The 17,303-nt window shown below is 38.2% G+C and overlaps 1 protein-coding gene across 3 annotated transcripts in view; it reads left to right on the top strand.

The window, feature by feature from the left end:
* The first annotated feature begins 7,883 nt into the window (after positions 1-7,883).
* LOC124268693 (cubilin-like) overlaps positions 7,884-17,303 on the top strand; it is a 58,917-nt gene continuing 49,497 nt past the window's right edge. The window contains exons 1-2 of one of the 3 annotated variants that reach the window (XM_046703685.1): positions 7,884-8,005; positions 9,166-9,244. The gene's annotated coding sequence lies outside the window, so the exon portion shown is untranslated. The remainder of the gene's footprint in view (positions 8,006-9,165; positions 9,245-17,303) is intronic. The other 2 variants (XM_046703684.1, XM_046703686.1) reach the window with 2 other exon arrangements.

Genomic DNA, 17,303 nt, shown 5'->3' with positions numbered 1-17,303 from the left:
TAGTATGGTGATCTACCTTCAATTGTTGGCAGTCTATAGCCTGTTTTTCTATTGTATTGTCACGTATAGATAAAATGTTTCAGATTTAATTACCAGTTTTAACTTTCTATCTGTGGTAATCTAGTTGTTATACTTTCCTTCGTTGACAGGTTTTTATAATTTACCATTAGTAAATATTAATCTATAACTTGATTTTTGTCACGATATGACTGAAATATTGCCAAAGTGACTTTAAATTTTAACTCACTCACTCAAAGTGTCGCTGTGACCTTGAAAATTACATAAAGATCACCACAATCGTCTGCGCCTCCCCTAGATGAAGCTTGATGTCGAATAAGAAGAGAATCCAGTGAACGGTTCTTGAGATATCTCGCTGACAAGGATAAAACGAAATGAAGGTCAAGGTCACCAAACTTGACTGGTACCCCCAGGACCTTTCTCATACTGTGAATCTAGTCAATGGTTATTGATGTTCTAATTCGTACGTTCGTACGGATGGACGGAGGGACGGACGGTGCCTAATACTATATCGCGCGGCGGGGGATAAAAAGAAGAAAAGAATTAAACCACGGAATCCGCACGTACAATATCCAAGGCAAGCCTGCAGGATCGTCAGTGAAAACTCGCAATGGGAAACATGGTGGTCGTTATGGAAACAAAGGCATTTGAATCTCTCTCTGTTCATGGCGCGATCCGTATTGCAAACGTCAAATAGGAAACACAATTCTGTTAGCTATGTTCTTTGTAATGTCAAAATGACGATATGTATTTGTCACGATTTTTTAAACAATCAAATTATACTATAACAGGCGTTTTTTAGTACTCGGGAATATTTTTATCAAAATGCCCAAAACCTTCTGTTTGAATTGTCGTAGTTTCGCACATTAATCGATTGGAGGATGAGTTTTCTTGGAGGTAACGGAAAGATGCCTGTGGTGACGAATGTTCTTGGAGGTAACGGAAAGATGCCTGTGGTGACGAATGTTCTTGGAGGAAACGGAAAGATGCCAGTGGTGTCGAATGTTCTTGGAGGTGACGGCACGAGATGCCAGTGGTGACGAATGTTCTTGGAGGTAACGGAAAGATGCCAGTGGTGACGAATGTTCTTGGAGGTAACGGAAAGATGCCTGTGGTGACGAATGTTCTTGGCGGTTACAGAAAGATGACTGTGGTGACGAATATTCTTGGAGGTAACGGAAAGATGCCAGTGGTGACGAATGTTCTTGGCGGTTACAGACAGATGCCAGTGGTGACGAATGTTCTTGGCAGTTACAGAAAGATGCCAGCGGTGACGAATGTTCTTGACGGTTACAGAAAGATGCCAGTGGTGACGAATGTTCTTGGCAGTTACGGAAAGATGCCAGTGGTGACGAATGTTCTTGGAGGTAACGGAAAGATGCCTGTGGTGACGAATGTTTTTGGCAGTTACAGAAAGATGCCAGTGGTGACGAATGTTCTTGGAAGTTACGGAAAGATGCGAGTGGTGACAAATATTCTGGAGGTTACGGATAGATGCTGGTGGTGATGAATGTTGCATGGGCTGCTAAGGTAGCAAAGCGCTGAAATGGAGTTTTGTTACTCTTGTCCATGTCAACACAAATGTTGACGTATTATATGCGCGCCTCAATGAATTTGTCACTTAACGCATCAGAAAGATAATCTATGAATTGCCGAGTGACAGCTGATAAACCATTTCGATAAATGAACCCGTACCAATTCACATGTTTAGGGATGACACAAGACCTTGGGATGAAGCTACATAGTAGGACTATTAAGTCTCAGTTTACAAAATACACGTAACAAATCACAAACCTGCAAAGTTAGAAAGCATTTCTTTCTTCTGTTTTGAAGAGCAACGTAGGTAATGTGACATTATTGGTTTTGATATTATCTTGCTGTGGCGGAAGCAACGAGCGCTGAGGTGCAAGTTCACGGAAACGTTCTCTTTTCTATGCATAATCATTAATGGTTACCAAGTACCGAATGTAAGGCTGTACATTACTTTAACAATAAACTGCATCGCATGCTCCTTCACATATGGTAATCCACATGTAGTCCATGCTTGTCGTCGTAAGCGACTGACAGGATCCGGTGCTGACTTGGTTGTGCATAGATCGATGCATAGATCGATGTCAATCACTAGATTATCTGGGGTGGTAGTGTAGCCTTGTGGTTAAAGCATTTGCTCGTCACACCGAAGACCCAGGTTCGATTCTCCACATTGGTACAATGCGCAAAGCCCATTTCTTAGGTTTGCCAGGGTTAGCATCTCTGACTTCAGAAACACACCCGCCGATCCTTGTCAGAGCAATATGGCTTCCACAACCTAGCCCAGCTTTCCACAGTCAATTCAACTGGTATCGAAGTCTGACAACCGGTATGTTTAGAATAGTTGGTGTAGCTATTGTATCTGTACTGTGGTATGGGTCGGGGCGGTGGGGTACTCTAATGGTTAAAGCGTTGGCTCGTCACGCCGAAGACCCGGGTCGAATCCCCCTATTTGTGAAGCCCATTTCTGGTGTCCCCTGCCGTGATGTTGCTGGAATATTGCTTAAAGCGGCGTCAGTCAGTCAGTCAGGAAGTGGTATGAGTCAGCACTGGGTAACAGTCGCTTGTTAATTACTTGAAAGTTTTCATTTGTTTTTGTGAAAGGTTCCTGAAGTTACGTGAATATACTGGTGATTTTATTGCACTTGTTGAGTGTGAAATGTCTCTAGTATATGTCAAAGTATGTGAAGTACCGGTTAGACTGCTCCAGTTAGATACTTGTAGACTGCCTCACAATGTTTTATCATGTTAAACTCTCTGGATGATGCTGGAGGGACTATTTGGGTTACATCTATTAGACATATTTTATATCAGTATATATTGAAGATGTAAATGTTTGGGCTCTCCCCATATATTGAAGATGTAAATGTTTGGGCTCTCCCCATATCTTGAAGATGTAAATGTTTGGGCTCTCCCCATATCTTGAAGATGTAAATGTTTGGGCTCTCCCCACATATTGAAGACGTAAATGCTTGGGCTCTCCCAATATATATTGAAGATGTAAATGTTTGGGCTCTCCCCATATCTTGAAGATGTAAATGTTTGGGCTCTCCCCATATCTTGAAGATGTAAATGTTTGGGCTCCCCCCATATCTTGAAGATGTAAATGTTTGGGCTCTCCCCATATCTTGAAGATGTAAATGTTTAGGCTCTCCCGATATCTTGAAGATGTAAATGTTTGGGCTCTCCCCATATCTTGAAGATGTAAATGTTTGGGCTCTCCCCATATATTGAAGATGTAAATGTTTGGGCTCTCACCATATCTTGAAGATGTAAATGTTTGGGCTCTCCCCATATCTTGAAGATGTAAATGTTTGGGCTCTCCCCATATCTTGAAGATGTAACTGTTTGGGCTCTCCCCATATCTTGAAGATGTAAATGTCTGGGCTCTCCCCATATCTTCAAGATGTAAATGTTTGGGCTCTCCCCATATATTGAAGATGTAAATGTTTGGGCTCTCCCCATATCTTGAAGATGTAAATGTTTGGGCTCTCCCCATATCTTGAAGATGTAAATGTTTGGGCTCTCACCATATCTTGAAGATGTAAATGTTTGGGCTCTCCCATATCTTGAAGATGTAAATGTTTGGGCTCTCCCCATATATTGAAGATGTAAATGTTTGGGCTCTCCCCATATCTTGAAGATGTAAATGTTTGGGCTCTCCCCATATCTTGAAGATGTAAATGTTTGGGCTCTCCCCATATATTGAAGATGTAAATGTTTGGGCTCTCCCCATATCTTGAAGATGTAAATGTTTGGGCTCTCCCCATATATTGAAGATGTAAATGTTTGGGCTCTCCCCATATATTGAAGATGTAAATGTTTGGGCTCTCCCCATATCTTGAAGATGTAAATGTCTGGGCTCTCCCCATATCTTGAAGATGTAAATGTTTGGGCTCTCCCCACATATTGAAGACGTAAATGCTTGGGCTCTCCCAATATATATTGAAGATGTAAATGTTTGGGCTCTCCCCATATATTGAAGATGTAAATGTTTGGGCTCTCCCCATATATTGAAGATGTAAATGTTTGGGCTCTCACCATATCTTGAAGATGTAAATGTTTGGGCTCTCCCCATATATTGAAGATGTAAATGTTTGGGCTCTCACCATATCTTGAAGATGTAAATGTTTGGGCTCTCCCCATATATTGAAGATGTAAATGTTTGGGCTCTCCCCATATCTTGAAGATGTAAATGTTTGGGCTCTCCCCATATCTTGAAGATGTAAATGTTTGGGCTCTCCCCATATCTTGAAGATGTAATTGTTTGGGCTCCCCCCATATCTTGAATATGTAAATGTTCGGGCTCTCCCCATATCTTGAAGATGTAAATGCTTGGGTTCTCCCAATATCTTGAAGATGTAAATGTTTGGGCTCTCCCCGTATATTGAAGATGTAAATGTTTTCTTTTCTTTGTCAAAGCAAAGACTGTATGATTGGTTTTCTCAAGATTGGCATTATGAAGTACAAACTTCTTTAAAATCAAGATAAGCATTATGAAGTACAAACGTCTTCAAATTATAAGTTGAATTTGTAAACAATGATAACTGTTGATATTTCGGCACATCTGCCAGTATATTACAAACATGTCCAGTGTCGGTTTAGATGTAATAGGTTTAGATTGGAAGTAGAAATAGGAAGAAATAATATTATTAACCATACCAAAAGGATTGCTAATCATTGTGCTTCATGATAATATGTTCTATGTAGAGGACGAACTCCATGTAAGCGGTATGAAGTTGCGCGACATGAATGTTTCTCACCACTAGTTAAAAAAGAGTACCCTAGGTAATTTCGTCCAAATCATGTCTTGTAAACATATTGATATATTGTTGTCCCTTTGACGTTTTATGCGTCAGGTGAAACAAAATAGAAAACAATTCTTTAACATCATACATTTTTTGTTTACTTCCAATAATATTGTGAAAACCATTATAAATAGTGAGTCTTTTGTATACGTTGCTTCTATACAAAGCACGCGTTTTCCATTTTGTCAACAGTACCCGTGAAGGTCCGGGTTAAAATATTGATCTTCCGTAACCTATGGATCGGGTGGTCACGTTCGCTGGCTTGGTTGACACATGTCATCGGTTCCCAATTGGGCAGATCGATGCTCATGCTGTTGATCATTGGATTGTCTAGTCTAGGCTCGATTATTTACAGACCGCCGCCATATAGCTGGAATATTACTGAGTGCGGCGTAAAACTGAACTCACTCACTCACTTTTGTCAACAGTAACATTGCAGATATCATGGGCATGTGGCGCTAAGATATGTTCTGTCTGTCTGGTAATCTAGATCACGTGTGTTTCCTTCTGATAAGTGGAAAGATCTATGGCTCGGCCCAATAATTTTATTACCTCCCTTTGCTGGCTCCGCATTCTCACAGTAGCCAATCAGCTCAGCTGCCGTTACAACCGAGCTTGCCAGCGTCAACAAACATAGGCGCCCGACTCTGATATATTTATATGCATGACCTACATATATAAGATATAAGAAAGGTGTGTAAGTAATCAGTAAAGAAATCTCAGGCTACAGACCCGCACCGAATAGTAGAGCGAGTCTCTGATTGGATAGCGTCTTTTATTATTCCCACCTCTTTTAACGTGCAACTATATTATCCAATTAGACACTCGCTCTATTATTCGGTGCGGGTCTGTCGCCTGAGATTTGTTTATTTCCGGGCATATGTCCTGACTTCGTCCGAGAATGGACGACAAAATTATTGAAAGCTTTAAATGGGAATAAAATCATCAGGTTTGTGATACGCAAGGTACTTTACAGAGGTCAACTGAGTATAAATTGTGCAGTTTATTCAACGGTCAAAGCGATGGAAGCGTTTGTCAGAACGAAACCGAGCCGAGCCGAGCTGAGCCGGGCCTCCATTTTGTTTCGATTTACTGACACAGCTTTCTTATATCTTATATATATAGGTCATGCTTATAAATATATCAGAGTCGGGCGCCTATGCTCTGCAACAATTATGTTGCCAAGCTTAATAGTTAGATAAAAGAAGCGAAAGTGAGAAATCCTGCTGTTATTTCTGATTTTCGGCATTCACCGCTTTTTGCCTTTCAGGCTTTAATGTTTTTGTGTTGGTGAATACTCGGGACTAATTATTGCCTGGAACTCTGCACACTGCACTTATATGGGTAGGTTTCCATTCAGATGGTGATATTTCTTTTATAAAAAAAAACTGAAATGTTTTTTAGATTGTGTCCTGGTGTGATTCGATTTTCTTAAGTAACTGCAATTACAATAAAGAAAAGAATATATATCATAATTTATTTAAAAGCTGAATTTCGGATGTGACGTGTATACTTTAAAATTGTTCAATTTTCGTAAGCAGTTATGTACAATTATAATTACAATATAAAAAAATAGAAATACATACTTGTGTCCACTCATTCAGACTTTATCTGTACATGTGTCAAATGGTATGATTGATGTACCAGTACTAAAGATGCCAGCGTCTATCTGAAGTGGTACTTGAGTCTGTATCTGCGGTATTATATGACAATCTGCATGGTACACACATGTACAAAGACTACGCGGCATGCCCTTTGATCTGCATAACAGTTATGATATCACAATTCTAAGGACGCAATGCCTGTTATCAGACATTTGACACAGTAACACGGACATTTGACACAGTAACACAGATGTCAGGACATCCTGACCAATAGATGTAACAATGTTCTTCCTCTTCAAAACCCATCTTATCATACGAGGGCTGATTGACAAATTCTGAGCTTCCCTAAATATTTTTAAATTAACTTTCAAGTTAAGAACAGTTTCAAGAACAGTGTCAGTGTATATAACTTAGTATACCTCTCGTGTAACAAAGAAAGTATAAGTTGTGAGTGAGTGAGTGAGTGAGTGAGTATGGTTTTAGCTACTTTTAGCAATATGTCAGCAAGATAACATCACACAGGAATTAGGATTCATACATTGTGCCCATGTTGGGAATCGAACCGGGGAGTCTGTCTGGCGTGACGAACACTTTAATCACCAAGCTACCCACCGCCCTGAAATTATAAGCAGACCGTATAGTGAATCTGTTATCAGGTAGAGACCTGATTTACACCTGGTGTGTTACTGCTGTGCTAGACAGTCTTATGACAGGCATTATGATAACGGCTGCGTACCTCAGTGATCATAATGATGCACTTTTGGGAGAAATATTATAAAAGATTTATGCAAATCAGCAATGTATCCAATGACAAGTTTGTACCCTACATTAATCAATTACCAAATCAAGTGACACATCAACCAAGCAACAGAGAATATAAACGGAAGGACTGAGTGAGTGAGGGAGGTGGGTTTTACGCCGCATTTAGCAATATTCCAGCAATATCACGGCGGGGCACACCAGAAATGAGCTTCACATATTGTACCCATGTGGGGAATCGAGCCCGGGTCTTCGGCGTGACGAGCGAACGCTTTAACCACTAGGCTACCCCACCGCACCTATAAACGGAAGGACAGACCGACATTATTTAGGTATTATGGTCTGTGTTAACCCATTTTTATAGGTCCGGGTTCGGTGTATGTTCAGTCAATCACCGTTGTCTCGAAGTCGAATGGACGTAAATATTTCGAGTTAAACAAGTTTCGCCACAACCCCCAAATAATGACTAAATAAGAAATATCTCGATTTTTTACTTCGAGACAAAAGTAAGTTCGACACAACTGTCTGACTGTTTTCAACTACACCACCACCAGTGTATTTGAAAGTTGAGTGTGTGTCCCTGCGGTGAGGAACATACCTTTGTTGAAAGGATATAGCGGACACTCACGTGATTGAAGATGTACCGTTATCTCGACAAGGAAGAAATGAGTTTGCATATCTGGTGTGGCGTCGACAAGGTGTTGCGCGCATATCTGCATTCGCTCTGTCTGCAGCCGTGCAGGTCAGACGTGTTTTCGACAGTGGCCGACAACCTAGAGCAGTTGGGTAAGTTTCGATTGTATTGTACCGCTAATGGCCATACTGTAAGAAAGCCAATAGGGATGTTTGTCACGTAATATTAGAATTGAACCAAAATTGGCATCACGACATACGCATTAGAGTAACCGGATATTGCCTTGGATTATTATTTATCAGGACGCATTTTGCTGATTTTCTCTACATTCTGCCAACTTGTTTTCATCGAGGCTTTGAGGCCGTGCAGTAGCCTGGTGGTTAAATCGTTCGCTCGTCACGCCAAAGACCTCGGTTCGATTACCCACAAGGGTACAATGTGTGAACCCCGATTCTGGTGTCAACCGCCATGCTAGTGCTAGACATTGTTAAAATCGGCGTAAAACTAAATTCACTCACTTACCGAGGCTTATGACGTTCATATCACTGCGTTATATAAATAACTCCATATCAGTCTTAGAGCACGTAGAGTGAGTGAGTGATTTCGGTTTATTCCAGTTATATCACAGCGTGTTAGCTTAATATGCAAAGAACCCGTGAAGATCCGGGTTAGAATTGACCTTCAGTAACCATGCTTGTCTTAAGAGGCGACTAACGGGATCGGGTGGTCAGGCTCGCTGACTTGGTTGACACATGTCATCGGTTCCCACTTGCGTAGGTCGATGTTCATGCTGTTGGTCACTGGATTGTTTGGTCCAGACTCCATTATTTACAGGCCGCCGCCATATAGCTGGAATATTGCTGAGTGCGGCGTAAACCTAAACTCACTCACTCACTTAATGTGAAAAGACCAAAGTCAAGCAGATGTACACGAGATAGGGATTGTTATAGAATAAGTATTTCTAAGCGTATTGACCATAAACATTGTTCGTCTCAGGTTAATATCATGATTCTCAACAGTGAAGTCTCCTGACTCTGTTCCTTGATATGGAATTCTTCCCAATCGCCCGCATATCTAAAACTGTAATTATCGTGGGTTTCCTTGATTATATTTCTCGCAGCCCCATATGGTCTTTCTAATTTTACTATAGTGGGTTCATCCCTCATCAGATCGACATACCGTGATGAAACTAAAGTACAGCTGAGCAAAACGATATTGAATACGTGTTATTATTATGTATGATAACTGCAATCAGGAATAACAATTAAGACAATGAACTGCTGAACTATTTCTTTTCATTTTGTCTTTGCAGAAATATATCCACAGAGACTTGATTACTGACTCGTCATAAGCTAGGAAACATTCCCCGGAGAGGTGGAACACCTCACCTGGTGAGTCACAATACCTTCTCGGTACATCTTATCTAATAACTACGGAAACCTTTTAGGGCCATTCGGGTTTGTTTTCATTTTTGTCTTAAAATATCAACTTATTACCTTGAAATTTCAAGATCGTAACTTAAAATTTCAACATATAATTTTTAAAAATCACACGATAATGATCTTGAAATTCTTATCTTGAAATTTCTATATCATTGTCATAAGATTTCAACTTCATATGTATCTTGAAATTTCAAGATAGCAACTTGAAATGTTAACAAAGTATCTTGAAATTTCAAGAAAAAAACACTAATGGTCCTAAAAGGCTTCCGTAAATAACACACCGGCTATTATCACATGAGCTTCTGACTTGACCATGTCAAGTCAAAACATTGATTGCACAACAGTCTCGTTTCCTGCTGACTGGGTTTCGTCCTATCGAGCAACATAGTACAACAACCAGTCCAGAGTTTTGAGACGAATTCATTCAACTGGATACATAAATATTAATCATTAGTATTTGATACATCTAAGCACTTGTATATTGCAACACTACGCTCCTACTAATCCTTACAAACACGTTGTGCAGCGTGCTCTGACAGACGGAAATCTGGAAATCGTGGAAATCTCAAAACGAGGCTCCGCCGCTAGAAAAGTTTGGCGGTTTGGTACGGACTTGTATGTCAATCACATTGTGCGTTATAAAACTAACGTGAATAAGCACAAAGAACACAAAACATGTGTAACCAGTGAGCCAGATGCATTGTGAATCATTTTACGACCTCATCAAACAGGGGCGGTCTGTGGCGTCTTAGTTAAAGTCATGCTGCCTACAGCTCGTCATAAAATATAGAAATACGATGTTATGAAAGATTAAAATTAAAATATACTTTTAAATACCATTTTCTTATGAAACAACAAATTAGAATTCAGTGTAACTATAGCTGTTTGGGTGTCTCTTCTCACTTTCACACGAGAAAATTTGCATCGGCTGAAAAGTAGGTCATTGTCTGAATAGGTAAATGAGACTCATGTTTCGGTTTGGAAACGACATTTGTTACTAATTACCTTAAAAATTTACGTTATATTTTTCATAAGTTGTCGTAAACCTGCCACAAATTTAAAAAAGCAAGATTTGTGGATGTCAACTTCTTTATTGTAAATAGATAACACGACGTTTCGGAGTGTATGCTTGCTTCTTCATCAGGTGAGCATCAGGTGAGCAAGCATACATTCCGAAAAGTCGTCTTATTCACAATAAAGAAGTTGACTTCCATAAATATTGCTTTTCTTATGTATTCCACATCTTAATGCCCTTCAAAGATCTGCCACAGATTGTACAGAGCTTCGATACCTACAAAGAACTAATTTGCGATGGAAACGCGGAGGAAAAGCAGGATGTTTCCCAAATAACGTCATAGGGAATTCCCACCGCTGACAATAACGTGGAGAAGTAACACTGAATTCATGATCACATCGTCAGATCACTGTGCTTAATACGGCTCTATTGACTTTCCACACAATTCTACATGTATCCTATATGTAGAACTTGTGTTCTTTCGATACAAATTGCAATGACATATGGCATCCTACTTCAATGTTGTATCTATGCTAATGCAAAGACCTATTTCAAGCGCAAGAAAGTTATAATTAATAAGTAAAGAGTTATTACCACACTATTGCAATTAACAATTTATGCTAACAAGCGATTCCATTCAAGGACGCAAATAAGAGGCGTTATTCGAAATCGTTTTATTAATTTTATGTTGAAAAGAATCTGTGCTGTTGATCTCTGCAGTGAAGTGTCTTTAATAGTAAATATTTGTTCAAAAGACTACAGTCAATCATCAAATGTTTTTATTTCAATAATATTCGATAGTCTATGTGTTTCGTTAAAAACGGGTCAGAACAAAATAAAGATACGTTTGCTTATAAATAATTGGGCATGCACTTAACACAGATATACTATATATTCCTTGTTATATTATACAATATAGCATTGATACATATATGGTACAGAGGGCACAGCTGCGGAACTCTGCGCCCCAGGAAATCTCTATCTGAGCCACGGTACATATACAAAGGGGAAAGCACTCCCCTTCCAGATTAGGAACTAGAATTGACGCCCCCTGAGTAAAGGTCATGGTCACTGCAGTAGCCTGCCGACACCATCTGCTCTTTTCCTTCCCAAATTATATAAAAGGTACTAAAAGGTTTCTTACATCTTTCAAAAAGATTTGAATGGAAATATATTTTAGTCTATCGACTCTATAGTTATGGGGACTAATATCGCAATTAATAGAGACGTGAAAACTTTTAGGCCCTCTTTGCGAGCTCGAAGTGTAAAATATCAGATTTTCAAACAAAGCGATTTATTCAATATCTATTGGAAAGAGTGCCGCAATCTTGCGTGAACGTTCGATATTACCCCCCACGATAAATATATGCTGAGACTGAGAATGAATTTCATAGGACTGAGATATTTTTGAAAATCTAGGCCCTGATTATATATTCATTCACCAGCAGGGGAAGCATCGGTGTGCGTAAATATATAACAGAAACGTCCGAGAATAACGAGTCTTTTGCACCGACTCCATTCCCCCCCTTGATACAACAATACCATAAAGTTTAACATATCGAACCGGCAGTATCCACAGCTGTTCAGGCCTCTATTAGTCCTGAATCCCAGAGTGAACATGACGGTGATTGGTACCACACAGCAAAATAACTTAGTTTCCGTTTTTGCGGAAACCCTAACGGATACTGGGTAATGTAGGTTTCCGCTAGGTTTCAGTATCCGGAAACAGACAATGCGAGTTTCCGCATAGTTTACAAAACTGAAACTAACAAATCTAGGTTTCCGTCAAGTTTCTACAACTGAAACTATCATTATGCGTTTCCATTTAGTTTCAGTTCGCTGAAACATTCAAAGAGAAATGACTTTGTTTCCGCTATTGCGGAAACCTATTGGATACTGGGTAATGTAGGTTTCCGCTAGGTTTCTGTTGGTTTCAGCTTAGATGAAATGGCAAACTTATAATTAGCTTTGTGCTGTTCCATTGGGGGACTATATTTACTTACTGTTACATTTGCAAGATAATTTCTGTTTACAGAATCCAGCTAGGGTCAATGCAGGAAGCAAAAGTACTGTTCGTGCCGTAGTCCCTAGTATGTTGATCAACCTTCAGGTGTTGGCAATCTATAGCTCATTTTATACTGTACCGGTAAAGTGTTTATGGTTACATGCCAGTTTTAGTGTACATTTGTGATAGATTAGTTATTTTACTGTCCTTCGAAGACAGGTAAGTATATAAGTTTGTTTTATTTCATGTACACATTTACAAATTTAGAGTTACGACTTTCATAGTCACGATATGGCTACCGATGTAACTATGCAACTCACTCACTACCATTCTGCATAACTTGTGAATGTACCATTTATTACATTGTACGCGAAAAACAACAAACACAGTGACACATGCACTGTTATGATTCATCTGTTTCATTATTGTGAATAGCTCACATTTCAACAGTACTCAACAATGTGTGTATGTATGTATGTATGTATGTATGTATGTATGTATGTATGTATGTATGTATGTATGTATGTATGTGTATGTATGTATGTATGTATGTATGTATGTATGTATGTATGTATGTATGTATGTGTATGTATGTATGTATGTGTATGTATGTATGTATGTATGTATGTATGCATGCATGCCCATATCAAAGGGAATTTTCAGCATTGGAGAAAACAAATTCTGTATGAATATGCAAATACAAATATGTCAAAACCCTACAACATTTTATGCATATGATGAAATGAGGTCTACTAGTGCAGGCATAACATATTTGCTGTGGTATTTATAAAACAGATTTCAAATTCAAATTCAAATGTTTATTGTATGAAGGTCATGGGCCCATATACATATACATGAAGTGTACATTTGAAGCTGTCTCAATGTATCTTAACATATACACACTAACAATCTCACATAGTAAAGACTTGGCAACTTGCTTACAACCATGAAGCTTCTGTTGCACTCACACTGAGCAACCAACAATCCTCTGATGTGGTACATATGACGCAGAGCCTTGAGTTGAGCCTGAGTTTTGCCACACAGAGAAAGGGGAAATATAACCAAGTTGATTACAACAAGGCTTGAACCAGTCCACAACCGCAAACAGATGGTGTATGCTCTACTTAAGATTTGTGGGTGAATATGAAGAGTCCTGGTTGATGTCTGGCACAACATCGTTGCCATCCTTATCATCCCACACAGACTCTTCATCATCCTGCAAATACAATACATACAATGCTTAGTAAAACTGCAAAACAGCCAAAGTAACACATTTATACATATTCATAAACATGCACAGTGGTACATCTGATCACAATGAAATTATATAATTAGAACGACTAATTTGTATATGTAACCAAAATATTTTTTCACAATCACAAAGGAAAGATATGTAGTATACATGTATATTGTATCTTCCATTTGACATGTCACTTATTTTATTGATTGGTACCAGAAAATAGTAGCCAACCCAGTATTCTGAAGCAAATTGTTGTAATATTTATTACTGTTACTGTACTCATATTCAAGGTAACATCTACTACCAAATCATGAATTGAAATCGAAGCATAGGTAAAACGGTACATACATATTTTAAATAGATACAATTATGTTTAAACACTGAATGTAACACCTAATTATATATGTGATCTTATTCAAATTGAAATGACCAACTCAACTGAGAAAAGCATACAAAACCTAACATTTCCCATGAATGAAAAATCATTGGGTATTTCTTAGTTTTATCAACCCTCTAAGGAAACATTCCCAGCAATATAGTAACATAAAATATTATTTTTTTTGTGACCTTTAATTTAATTTAAAACTGTAAAATGTGTAACACAACTTATTCACTTTCAGTTACAGTTACATATCTGGTATACAATAATTACACTCTTGCTTGACAACGGTATAAGAATCCATACCGAAACGTCGCATCATATATAATAAAAGTTGTTATCCATAAACTCTCTTACTTTCTTATTTGTCACCAACTTCTAAATGCCAATCAAACAAATTACAATAATTAAATATATTCATTATTTGATATATGATGGATAGCAATGGGACAGATCAAACTGAAGTCGTTAAATGAAACCTATGAAGTGAAGTATTTTGGACGACTAACCTGATGAGAAACTGCCGTCCATTCAGACGATTCCTTGTTTCCTTGAAACAAACGACTGGCAGTGCGGACAGAAAACTGGGTCTTTTTCTTGGAACTGAAAAACATATCAACATATCTTAACTTATGAAAGTGTAATCCCATATATAACATATATTAAACTTATGGTGCCAAGCCTCTTGTCAATCTCCAACAAGTAAGTGGATCCCACAATGTACGTATCCTGTAAAATCAAATAATGAGTGGAAACAATGATTCTTTTAGAAATGTTATACGTGACTTGTGTCAATGCATTGTAAGGCTGAGCTGACATCACATATAATTAGATAAGTAAACTTATAATACAGGGAATGGTATACGTAGATCTAGGTGTAGAACTGAAAAGAATGAACATGATATAAGCATGTCTAATACACGTGCATGTTTTGAGCTCAATAGGTAAATTACTTACACGATGAAGTTTTACGTCCAGCAGAACGTATATTGCCTACTCCTGACAGGGTTTTGAAAAATCACCTATTTGCCACTAACACAATCTCTCATGAGTAGGACTCATGAAACTCGATGAGGACTTTTAAAGTAACGTGAATATGTTTTCAGATTTATTCACTTCTCTAGGCCTACATGTTGATGCTTGACACTGAGGAGGAGCAATTAGTGCCCATAATGCGATGAGAAGACCCTTAAGCCCATACAAGCCCCACTGTTGGGTACTCACATTCAATCTGCTCATTTCCACGCTTCACGGTCCCCTTTGATGTCGGCAATGTAAAATACAAATAAAACAATGGCGACCGGATCACACGTCCACAGGAGACTGCCTAAATCATTATAAAAACACACAGCTGACATTTTATGTACGCGGTGTATGTTTATTTTTGTTTGTATAACGCGGAAGGTATTGTCAAACTGTAATGTTAGATTTAGATTAAAAGCAACAACAAAAGTGTTTTTCCCGTGAGCGCCTTTGCGAGTCGCGATTTTTCAAGGCCGCCTCAGGTTACTATCAAAGCACTGAAAGAGAGGAATTCGCTACCTGGAAAAAGAAAGATGGAAATGGCAGCGAAAACTCCGCGGTACCACGACCCTGTCAGGTAAGACCAATTTGTTTTGTTGTCAAATAGCTGTTTTTATGAATTATTTACTTTACGTACAGAATAATCCGGATTGGTAAACAAGTTAATCTATCATAGGTATTCGCCACTGTGCGTTATTCGACTTACATGTTAATTTGATTGCAGCTAGAAATATATGTCTTGAATTTATTTGATATCCGTTTGATATTGTTTATATTTTGCACATGGGTTCTGAATCATCTCCAGCTTCGAAAGACATAATTTCGTTTTATTTTCAATTCAATGTGTCTCATGGTTATGGCAATTTTTTAACATGGCGGTCTATGGGGAAAAGAATACGCAATGTTTGTATATATGTTGCTCATGTTAACTACAATGCGGAAAAATTATGTATCTGTGACCAGATTATTTCCTAACAGCCTGCATGGTTTGAGAACCAAATATGGAAAACTGAATTAATGAAAATTACATAGCTACACTAAAATAGCATGCAAGTCTATGAAATTTTGCCGACTGACGTATATTTAAGTCCCTGACTGTATAAACAGTTTTGCACGAATTATTTTCAAAGGTTGGTGAAGTAAAATAAGTGTCTATCTAAAAATATACTACAATTTTGAAAAATATAGCAAATAGATTGTATATTGAATTGGTTGTTTTATTCATTTTAGGCTGTAATGAGGAAACGTGTCACGACCACTCCTGGAAGAAAAGATCACCCTCTCTAACTGAAGGTATGTGTTTATGGTACTATGAAACATAGATGTAATTTCACTTTGAATATTTAATTACTATAACTTCCTAGATACATTTCGCAAAATGAACCATACTCAAGTTACATTTGCAAATGGATTTGAATAACCGACGAACTTAATCATGATTTCTAATTGGACCAAATAAACTTCACACCTGTGTGAAATGGCGATAAACTGACTTACATGATTTTACAATGCCGTAATTACTCCGAAGGTTATGTCACCGGTGATAACTGAACTTCATTCATCAGGATGTTTATGTCCGGGCCGTTCCTTACTCATTGCATAAACAAAAGTGATAAATCTGTAGTTTGCTTGTTGGTATAAATGTCGCTGCAATTGTTTGGGGTTTGTTAAACCTCAAAATGAATGAATGGAGAAATGCAAAGAAAAGTAACGTGTTATTGTTTATTTTTTTCAGCTGATGATGAGTCTGCAGACTGTATAACGAATGACCAAGGATGGTCAGCTGAAACACGTGTGAAGGTAGTTTTGACCTATCTGTAAGTGACTTTCATTATAAAGTAGTAAATAATTTCCAATTAATAGAGTAGAGACAAAGGTTTATGGATGTCAACTCCTTTATTATGTGAAAACATGTTTCAAGAGTGAATGCTTACCCCTTCATCAGGTGTAAGCATTCCTCCAAGCTGTGTGTTTTCACATATAATAAGAACTCTGTGCCTCCGGAAACAGTCGTGTCTTGTATTATTCACTTCTAAATACACCTCAAAGACGCAATAATGGTGTAAACATACAGTCACTACTGGGTGAATATACTTGTGCACCTTCAACAATACAACTGCCTGACTGAGTTTGGTTTAAGCCGCTTTTAGCAATATTCCAGCAACATCACGGCGGTGGACACACAACGTTGATGAAAATCTATTACTAGTACCATTATTACTACATAGAAAATGCAATAAATGTTCAGATATTATATAAAACATTAATACTACCTCTGGTCAGGGAACCATGTAACTCCAGAGCAAAGTTTGTATAGATTCTGTGTAAGATATTACATTCGGTCAA

This window comes from Haliotis rubra, unplaced genomic scaffold (assembly GCF_003918875.1).
Source record: "Haliotis rubra isolate DU_JTF1 unplaced genomic scaffold, ASM391887v1 Scf14, whole genome shotgun sequence".
NCBI classification, from domain to species: domain Eukaryota; kingdom Metazoa; phylum Mollusca; class Gastropoda; order Lepetellida; family Haliotidae; genus Haliotis; species Haliotis rubra.
Note: the sequence above shows the minus strand (reverse complement) of the source record. Positions and strands in the feature narration are given on the sequence as shown.